At 38.1% G+C, this 9669-nt stretch overlaps 1 long non-coding RNA gene across 1 annotated transcript; it reads left to right on the plus strand.

Moving 5' to 3' along the window:
- The first annotated feature begins 4033 nt into the window (after window positions 1-4033).
- On the plus strand, window positions 4034-9277 carry LOC129057850 (uncharacterized). The gene is made up of 4 exons (XR_008522624.2): window positions 4034-4268; window positions 4513-4586; window positions 6628-6699; window positions 9163-9277. It is a non-coding gene; the product is annotated as an uncharacterized LOC129057850 (long non-coding RNA).
- The last annotated feature ends 392 nt before the right edge of the window (window positions 9278-9669 follow it).

Genomic DNA, 9669 nt, shown 5'->3' on the forward strand with positions numbered 1-9669 from the left:
ATGACGAATCTCCTAAATGTTAATTCTCACTACTTATCACTTCCAGACCCTGACCTATTCCGTAATTAGGTTCAAATCTTCAAAGACTTCAGGGAAGATGGGAAAAGAGAAAAATTAGAAAATATGCATGATGGTTGCAGTCTACACAATTTATGAGGCCATAGTAGGTATTTGTAACTCCCTCTTCCACTTCCCTTCCCATGCTCCCTTTGCTCAGTTATCATTTTAGGTAGGTGTTATTATTTATCAGTCAGAGTGACCTAAACCTTCATTCCTGAAATATCTGAACCATTGTGGTTCTTGCTTGGCTTGATTTGCTCCAATCTTGTAAATTTTACCATGGATATGGAAGGAATTGCTCAGATATGGATATTAAAGGAGTTGCTCAGAGAATGTCTTGCCTTCGAGACATGGTCTTCCCTCTGTTTTGTAGTACCAACCCTTTTCCCACTTTATGATTAGGATTAATTGTCCCAGCGAATACAGTAATCCCTTTCTTTCCTTGTTGGTTCAGTGCCTTGAAGACCTCAAAGTGGCTGATGTGGCAGTCTCAGCTTCCATTCAAAGGAACCGTTCTAGTGTTTCCTGGAAAAAGTATTCCTTCCATGGAAACTAAGAGCACAACATCGTGAGGTTGGAAACAAAAGTTATGTGAGTAGGTCATTAGTAATAATAATGGAACCACCAATACTTTTACACTTTCATTTTCGGATCTAAGTATTCTGGCTATGGAAGAAATAGCATTATATATTAGTTGCTGGCTTGGGAAATATACAGTAACTTGTGGGACAGCTCCCTAGTCTTACAAGTGGCAACATAAGTTGTCAATAGATTATTCTACCATTTAATCGTCAGCTTTTTTCAATGAACATGAAACCATTTCTTCAACTCAGATTCCTTAAATCTCTCATCAGTGAGACTAGCCAGATCATAGTGGGAGAAAGGAATCCCATGTTCTTAAGCCCACACATGATCAACATGCCCGTTGCTAGGGCCAAAGTGTTCATGGGCCCATTGTACAAGCACCAGGGTAGCTAGGGGAGGCAGCTAACTGGCATCCACAGGATTGGCCATACTCTTTACTTGATTACTGAGAATCTGTTTTACAGTGGATGCCTTTTAGTAAGCATTAATTTGGGACACAGATATTCTCACTCTGCTTACTCTGAGAGGCCCATCCTAAAACTCTTCCTCAGGCCTCCCTTTAACCATTCCTCCAATTCTGTTTTCCAACCCTCTGACTCCTTGGTCAAAGTGCCACTTTCCTGTGAAGCAATGGCGATCTCTACTTCTGTCTGTCTTCCAGTTAGGTTTTGAATCATACATCATGAACCCTTCCACCCTGAGGTCTTTCCACCCTGGTCAGGGACATCCTCAGAGCAGGCTCTATAGTGTTCCCAATTGGTTATGAAACCAATAAACCTCTATAACCTTTCTAGTCAGAATGGGACAATCTTCTATCTTGTTCTTTTTACTTAAAGCCCTCTTCTCCCTTCCTTCTCCAGGGCTCCTACCATAATCTTTTGTATAAAAGATAAGGAGTTTTAAAACCTCAGATGGCTTAAGTTTTCCTCATGCAAAAAATTCCAGACACACACAAAAAAGTAGGAAAGAACCTGGCTACCTGCTTGAATAATTGGAGAGGAAAAAATTATAGAGATCATCCCTGAAACACTGTGAAGTATGTATAGCTGATATTATTATACCTATTTTAAAGATGGCAGAAAGGAAATGTGGAAGGAGTAAAGTGACTTTGCCAAAGCTTCCATAACTACCTAAGAATATAAGCAGGGACCAGGATTATGCCTTCTGGTACAGTGAGAGGAGAGTGAATGCACAAACCCCATGATCGTGATATGTCTGGGGACCTCTGATTTAAGGAGTGGAGAAAGAGAAGTATTGATTGGTAGAAGAAAAATGAAGATGCAAAGAGCACTCATGAGTGGGTGATCCCAGAGCTCTGAGTAGAGGGTAAGAATCAGAGTCAGGCCTTCCAGAAAATCCCAGTATAAGGTCCTTTACCATCGTTTCCTTTTTTGTCCCTTTGCTTAGTACATTATCAACAAGTTTTAAAGGCAAAAAATGGAAAAGGACGTAAAAAGAATATCCAAATAAATATTTCATAAAGATTAAAATAGAGATGTGGAACGTAGGTAACCTAGTGAAGGACAGAACTACTTAACATTCCAAAAATAAATTTGAGTCAGATGCAAAGTTGTATAAACTCATAAAGGCTAAAGAAAAAAAAAGTATCATGTTAATATCAATTAGAAATTCTCTCTTCAGCAAAATGGAGTTTTAGTTAACTAGATCAAGTGAATATTTTAAAATCAGTGTAAGAGATTTTTCCTGGACATCTCATTTTGTATCTTACTAGTTGTAACAGAAAACTCCACTGATGGAAACAGGCCCAAGAATTGAGCAGACATCTTTACATTCTGGTAATCCCAGCTGTGTGACCTAAAGCAAGTCATTTAACCTCTCTGGGCCAAAGGCCTGTTTCATCAATTATAAAGTAAGGAGGTTATGCTAAATGTCCTCTAAGTGTTCTCCCAACTCTCAAAATCAGTTTTTCTATGAAAATTTTAGTTATCCTCATAGAAGCTCTGACTTAGGTCTTTAGTTTAAAAGATAGGCTCCAGCAGGGGTCACTATAGCCACATCGAGCTTTGAGTCCGATGTTCTTTCATGTTGTAGCTGACTGTGTGCACATCACAGTAACCCTTTGTCTTGATTTTCCATCTGAGACTACATAGACTCTCTTTGTACCTAAATGTAATCCAAATCGATCTTCAAATGTACTCAGCATATCCATTTCAACTAGGTTTTGTTGTTGTTGTTTTTGTTCTCTGATTCTTTTCATTTATTTATTTATTTATTTATTTATTTTTACTCTGAAATTGGAGATCATTTACTTCCTTTGACTCTGGGGTCCTTCAGAAAAATATATTTTATTTGATTAGCTATGTTTAATTTTTTGCCTCTGAGAACCGTGATGAGTAAGTATATTTCTTTAAATATATGAGATTACATTAAAACAAAACACAAAATTCAGTCCTATCCTGAAGGTTTTTAAAAATTCTATGTACACCTGAAAAATGTATTCAGCTCCTTTAGAACCCCTTTTTGAAAATTCTAGAATTCTTTTAACTGCTTCTACTCCTCCATAGTTAATTGCTATGTACATGAAGCCAGAATAGACTAGTTCATATATCCAAGAGCAGGGTAAGGATTTCAACGCCAGTTCTAATTTCAATATTACATGTTTTTGCCCTAAAAACTTAGTGACTGTACATACGCCATAAAGAATTTGAGGATCACTGTTGATGCTCGAAGGTAGACATTCAGCAAAGTGTTACTCCCAAAAAGCCATAGGACTCCCCAGAGTCCTAAGTTTTAAGAGTAAGTCTTGAGTCTTACGTCCTAAGTCTTAGGACTCTTTAGGACTATGATTCAATTTAGGACTACTCCAGAGGGGTTCAGTCTGCCCCAAATGCCCTCCACAAATTCCATATACTATGCAAAACCTAACACTGGTTCAATTGTGCTAGGAGTCAAGGAGACTTAAATTCTTATACCATGCAGAGCAGCGTTTCTAGTCCTTTGGCCTGGTATATATGCCCCCTTCCCCAAATGACACTACTTAACCTACAGTAGTTCTTAGCAGGTGTATGGTGTGCAAATGTAATCTCGTTGTCCCTTTTTCCTCCTTATAACTACCTGCCTGCTCCTTTGGGAGAGATTGATATTACCCTTTTCAATTGCAGCACTCCTGCTGCTGCTGCCATTTCCAATATTATTGTGTTAAAGTCCTCATCTAGGCAGGTAGTTGGGTTTATTTCCAGTTGTTAACAAGAAGAAAGCCTTCTATACACTCCTTTCACAGTAAGTGGGGGATGGCCTGGTGACAAATACAGTGAAAGTGATGGTGTATGACTGCTGAGACTAGGTCATAAAGGGCATTGCAGCTTCTGCCTTGGTCTCTTGGATTGCTCCCTGAGAGCCAGCTGCCATGCCTCAAGCAGTGCCATGGAGAAGATCTGAGGCCTCCTGTCAATAGCCAGCACCAATTCGCCAGGCACATTACTGAGATACCTTCAAAGCAGATCCTTCCCAAGCAGACTGAGTCTCCTCTCCAGACTTCTTCAGAACAGTCTTTTTTCTACTTATGTATAGCCTCAAACAACCACCTCAGTCTTGATTTTATATAACCAAGCTATCTGCCATAGCTAACTGATCACGTGTCTTTGAGTCCTAGCCTGTGTAAGGTTTGTATCCCTTGCCTGATCATGTGTGAAACATGGAGGTACATAGTTCAGACAAGGATCTGATGAAAGGCAAAAGGTGACTCCCAGGGAAAAGTGTGTGAGCTGAACAGGTCCTTCAAATGGTTTCTATCAATGTCCTGTCCTACTTCTCCCCTACCACTAGTACTTTCTTATCACACCACTAATACTTAGCATACTGTAGTCTAATTGCCTGCTTATTTTTAATGTCCACTCTTTTCTGTAGGCTCCTGAAGGGCATGGACTCTAGCTTATTACAGATATATCCTGGCATCTAGCACAATACCTGGCACATAATAGGTAATAACATAAATTTTGTTGTAATAAATGAATAACTTCATTTTGAATGTGTAAGCCTTATAAAAAGACTTTGATATTTTTACTGTATAGTTGCTAACACATTAATAGAGGAACCATCCACACAATTTGAGAACTGAATTTTACTGTTTACCAGTTGACACTTTGCTTAATATTTCTAAGAATAGGAAATGCCTATAAAGTTCAACAATATACTGCCTTTAAAAAGAAACTTTCTAATGCCATGTAAATCAGATAACTTAGCGTGTCAGTGGCACATGTCTACATTCAGGGACTGAAACAGAAACTCATTTTAAATTTAATTCTAAAAGACTGAAAAATATTATTACAGAAATTTCCAGTTTGACACATATGAATTTATTTCAGAAAGTCTGCTATCTCCCAGGAATTCTAACACTAAGATACTTTGATAATAATTGAAAGGAATTTATTTAAGCTGTACTAAAATATGCTACAAGAGTGACCTACTTTTGAAAGTAAAAAACTGTTTCCTATGCTTCTTAAAGTAGAAGAGAAATTGTTTGTATCAAATTAGTAGTTTATCCTCTTTTATTAAACACACACACACACACACACACACACACACACACACGTAGCCCAAATAGAACCATTTTAAGAACTGAAGAGGCCATGTAATTTACTTTATTGATTACAAAGCCTAATTGATTGTGTAAATTATGTCTTAAATTTCTAGAGGCCAAACTTTGGATCTTGAGTTTGTACCAGAATATCCCTGTGATCCCTTTCAACTACAGAATTTTAGGATTCTAATTATAAACACAGAAAATATAAATGTGCTTAAAATTCTTGGTTTCTAAAATAGTTTTTAATACTTGAAATAATATGATTACAAAGTAATACATATTCATCACAGAAAATTTATAAAATATAGAAAACACAAAGCCAAAACTAAAAATCACTCAATTCCTTTATTCAGGAATAATTAATATTAACATTTTTGTTTATCTACTCAGTAAATAAACTAAAATTGACTGACTACAATATCTTCCTCAGAAATCAAATATTTTTACACATTTTTTAATGACTTATCATTAAACATGACTATACTATATTGTATTATGTTATGTTAATATATGGCAATTTATTTCATTAATATTCTACAGTAGGACACAGATTCTTTCAGATTTTTGTTATAATAATATTCAAAACACATACTTGATGGCAAATCTTTTTGTAAATACGTGTGTGGAGGCTAAAGCAACATTATCTGGATGCTAATTTGCCATGTTGACTGCTGATTAACTCCAGTTCCAAGAAGGCCTCTAAGATTTCCAGTTTATTGATTGTTCCTTGTGTAAGAGAATGTACTTACTGTAAATCCTGCCCTTAGGTCAAAACAACCTTGATATTATACATCAATTGTCCTACACATTCCTTCTGAATCATACATATCTTTTCCTTATGTTCTATAAGTCCTAGGTCTCGGGGGTAAGGTCACAGGGATCCACCATTTTGTCTTGCCACTCCTGAGACACAGGCATGGCTTCTGTTCCTAAGTCCCAATCAAATGTTTCTTTCTGAGCAACTGGGTGTGTCAGCCTCTTTCTTTGGCCTCTCTGCTTCCTTGGACTTCCTGGGGTAGGTTTGCATAGACCTGTCCACCTCAGAACAACATGTCTATGTATTATTTTAAAACATACACATTTTTAATACATATATTTTTAAGAATCTGAGTCAATTTTCCAAATTATCATTCAGAAAGATGTAGTGATTTAGAAGTCTAACGGAAGTATTCAAAAGTTCCTGTTTCCCCCAAATCCTTGCCAGTCCAGAATAATAGCCTTTTAAGAAATCATTGTTGGTCTGATCTGTGAAAAATATTATTTCCTTGTTGTGAGGATAATTTTATACCAGATCAAAGGAGAGAACTAGGTATTAAAACTAGAGTTCTACTGACTAATTCTAAATTCTGTGAAGAGTTTTACTTACAGAGAGTCGACTGTTAGAAGCAGAGGAAAAGGGAAATACCAGAAATACTCTGTTGTAAATTTTTCTTTTTTAGGAATATAATAATTTATATTCATGAAGATGATGCTTTTCTGGACCACACGTCTGAAGAAACTTCAAACCATAGGTAGAAAGTATATAGTTAGTATAGCTATAAGTATCAGGGCACTAGATGAATGTTTACAGTTTAAAAAGTAATTAAGGCCAGGCATGGTGGCTCATGCCTATAATCCCAGCACTTTGGGAGGCCAAGGCGGGTGGGTCACCTGAGGTCAGGAGTTTGAGACCAGCCTGGCCAACATGGTGAAACCCCATCTCTACTAAAAAAAAAAAAAAAAATACAAAAATTAGCCGGGAGTGGTGGTGGACGCCTGTAATCCCAGCTACTTGGGAGGCTGAGGCAGGAGAATCTCTTCAATCTGGGAGGTAGAGGTTACAGTGAGCCAAGATTGTGCCACTGCACTCCAGCCTGGGTGACAGAGCAAGACTCTGTCTCGAAAAAAAAAGAAAAAAAAGTAATTAAATACTAAACTAAAATAGTAATGTATAGGACAAGAATCAGAAAATAAACATTGTTGGATGACTTATAGCAGAAGTAGAGGAAAATAGAGTTTAGTTTAATGTTATAGAAATAAAGATTTGTACTCTTGGCCTGATAAAATTTTCAACTGTTGCCTCTAATAGGATAATGTTTTGCTCTCATATTTCCCCTTCTTCATCCATAATTTCATTTCATTTTGGATTATTTTTATTTATGTGATCTCTTCGCTTTCATTCAGTCTTTTGGGAATATGACTTCCGCAATGTGAAGGTGAAATTTGCCCCTGTGTGTAATTTTGAAAGGTTGTTGATAGATTCCAAACACAGCTGTCAGTACATTTTCACTTTGGGAATTTCTTGCCTTGGTAGCTTGACCACAGTCAGGAAGGTAGAAACATGGCTAGCAGCAGTCAGAGACGAAAGCAGTCTACTCACCCACTCACCTCCAACTTGGGCCAAGAAGGACCTGCCCTCTCTTTGTCCTCATCTGTCTTGTGACCAAGCACGTGGTGCTGTTACGAAAGCAGCCGCTCTTTTATTAAGGACCAGAGCCTTGCATTTTCTAAGGCCCCACACCCCTGCAAGCGTGTTTATCCTCTCCGCAGTGACAGAGTAAGCTCCTAGGCTGCTTTGGTTTGACCTCCCACTATATGGGAAAAGGTTGGTAAATAGGAGTCTTGTGGCTGGAAAGCAAGATGAGTGGGCTTGAGCAACAGGAAAGTATATCTCCATTTGCAGGGATTTTCTAGGACATCATTTTCAGAGAAATAATATTTTTAAAGGTTTTTTTCAAAAGGGGAAACATGCTGTTTAAAGCATTCCCCTAGTGCCTTTAGTGTGCCAGAAGTTTTGTGTATTATTTCTGATCTTTTCAGTAGTCCTATGAGGCTGATACTGTTACTGCCATTTTGTAGATAAGAAAACTGAGCTTCTGAAAAGTTAAATCATTGGCTTAAAGTCACAGAGGTAAAAAAGGCCATGATTGAAACCCAAGCCTGATTTATTACAAAATTCCTTACTCTTTCCACGCAGCTTAGGTTTTGTTTAAAAACGGCAGGGGAGTGGAGTTCAAAGTTTGCAAGTGTTTATTCTTCTATTTCTGTTTAGATATGCAGTATTACTTGATTTTTTATTTGAACCATGTTTTTCAGCAATCAAAGGATTTATTACAGGATGTTTTCCTGCCAGCAAAGTCTATTGAGCTGAATCACAAACACTGCCTCGCCTTCTGTCACTATTCATAATTTATAGATTGTTGGTTCCTCATTAGCATTATATCCGAGTTATGTATTTTGAATGATCCTTTCAAGGCTTTTGTAAGGATGATAAGAGAGAGGTGGGGCCAGGCATTTTATAGATAACTTTAAGTAGGAAACAAATGATTACTTTATCTGGATATGGATCATTCCAATTCTTCTGGTTCAAGAAAAACAGTATTCAAAGAAAGTGAGAGATAAGTTGAAAGAGTAAATAGGCCGGAAGCGGTGGCTCACGCCGGTAATCCCAGCACTTCCAGAGGCCAAGATGGGCGGATCATGAGGTCAGGAGTTCGAGACCAGCCTGACCAACATGGTGAAACCCCATCTCTACTAAAAATACAAAAATTAGCCAGGTGTAGTGGCCCACGCCTGTAATCCCAGCTACGCAGGAGGCTGAGGCAGGAGAATCCTTGAACCCGGGAGGCAGACGTTACAGTGAGCCGAGGTCACACCACTGCACTCTAGTCTGGGCAACAGAGAGAGACTCTGTCTCAAAAAAAAAGTAAATAACCAGGACAATGATCCATGAAAACCACTAAATATAATTGCTATAAATCAAGAAATTGAAAAATACCTTTGGTAATATCAGTGCAATGGAGTGAATGTTTATGTCCCTCCCAAAATTCAGATGCCAAAATCCGAATCCCTGATGTGATGGTATTTGAAGGTGGGACTTTTGGGAGGTGATTAGGTCATGAGAGTGACCCTCACGAAGGGGATTAATGCCTTTATGATGGACACCCCAGAGAGCTGTCTTGTTTCTTTCTACCATGTGTGAACACAATGAGAAGACAGCAGTCTGCAGCCTGGAAGAGGACCCTCACCAGAACCTGACCATCTTAGCACTGTGTTTTGGACTTCCAGGCTCCATAACTGTGGGAAATAAATTTCTGTTGTTTATCAGCTACCTAATCTATAGTACTTTGTTATAGCAGCCCAAATGGACTGACACAGTCAGAAACATATATAGTGGGAACTCAGGATTCAATCAGAGAAGCAGAGTGGATGTATATATTTCTATATTGTCTTATAGTGTATTATATATGATATACACAAAGGAATTTATCACAATAATTTGACCTTATGTAACTGGGGAGCCTCTGTAAGGCTGCTGTCTTCACATCTGATGATGGAACTTGTAAGTCTACAATACAGGCAGGTGTGAAGGAAAGATAGATGTAAAGAAGCGGGGAGCAAGAACAAGCTGGCCCCACAAGCATAAATAAGGTGGAGCCCACAGGATAGACTGAAACCACATCAGTTCTTGTCTTAGACCTCGGTGGTGTGAGTGGCCTATA

This window comes from Pongo abelii, chromosome 11 (genome assembly GCF_028885655.2).
Source record: "Pongo abelii isolate AG06213 chromosome 11, NHGRI_mPonAbe1-v2.0_pri, whole genome shotgun sequence".
NCBI classification, from domain to species: domain Eukaryota; kingdom Metazoa; phylum Chordata; class Mammalia; order Primates; family Hominidae; genus Pongo; species Pongo abelii.